Below are 1270 nucleotides of genomic sequence, written 5' to 3'. Positions count from 1 at the left end.
AGAGCGGTTTCAGTGCTGTGGTTCTGTCTAAAACCTGACTGGAAGGCATCGTAGCAGTTATTCTGTTTTAAGAAGTAATTGAGCTGTTGAGAAACTGCTTTTTCAATGATCTTACTTAAATAGTTTACACTCATTCTTTCAAATAGATACAAGTAAAACACAGCAAAAATAAATAAAATCAAAGATTCAGCAGCACAGTCCTGTCGCTCTTAAATCTATAGCTGTAGAAATAAGTTTTCTTACAGTGTACAGCGGACGCTAATGTTTTTGTCACTTTTTACGGAATCAAACTTATTTAAGTACTTCCACACTTTTAACGCTACATGATCGTACTCTCTCCTGCACTTTATATTATCTATTGTTGATCTACACATGCCTTTTGCTGCCACGGATGTCAAATGCGCTTACGTCATTGTCATGAGACACTCTCACAAACAAAATCACGGTTTAGTAATGCAGTAAAGCAGCATGCTTATGGGAACGTAACAGTAGTCTAATTACTTTTTTGCAACAGTAATCCTTATATTACTTGTTACTTGAAAAAAGTAATTGGATTACAGTAACGCGCCCATCTCTAGTGTACGCAACTTTACTTTTTTCCTCATTATTCTGTCTTTAACCTCATAATTCTGAGCTTTTGCTTGGAAAGCGATCAGGACTACAAAAACATGTTTTTGGTTTATGACTTTTTCCCCACAGAATTCTGAAAAACAATGTATGTATTTGTATTGGGGTTAGGGGTTACCAATACAAATACATTACTGATTTGAGTCACCGCGTGCTCTGTCGCAGTGACTCAAATCATTGCATAGCTTCTGTGAGTGGCCAATAGGATGTCTGTTATTATTAAATAATGGTTGCGCACCAAACAAACCGATCAAGCAGCACTTGGAGTAAAGTTTTTCTATTGTATTCAGGCCTTTAGCTTGGTAATTTGTCGTGAGTGTCAGCATGTTGCTGATTCCCTCGGAGATGGCTCGGATGAATAGCATGAAAGGACAACCCAAGTGTACAAGCGAATAAAGTATACACATTTTATTACCCTTCATCCCTTTATCTGTAGATGTGAAAGGGTCTATTCACTTGGCTGGTCTTATGCAGTGCACGAACAAGCAGCCAGTCCCATGTGTGCTAGCTGAGTTTGTCCATGTTCACTCCAACAATTGAGAGGGACAAAGGTGAACCAACTGATTTGTTGCAGTCGCTAAAATAATAGAGCAATTTCTTTCCTTAATGCTCACGATCTGCTGTTGACTCACACACACACACA

Source organism: Pundamilia nyererei, unplaced genomic scaffold, assembly GCF_000239375.1.
Source record: "Pundamilia nyererei isolate P.nyererei 1_Seehausen unplaced genomic scaffold, PunNye1.0 scaffold00050, whole genome shotgun sequence".
NCBI classification, from domain to species: domain Eukaryota; kingdom Metazoa; phylum Chordata; class Actinopteri; order Cichliformes; family Cichlidae; genus Pundamilia; species Pundamilia nyererei.
The sequence above is the reverse complement of the archived record's forward strand: the minus strand, read 5'-3'. Positions refer to the sequence as shown.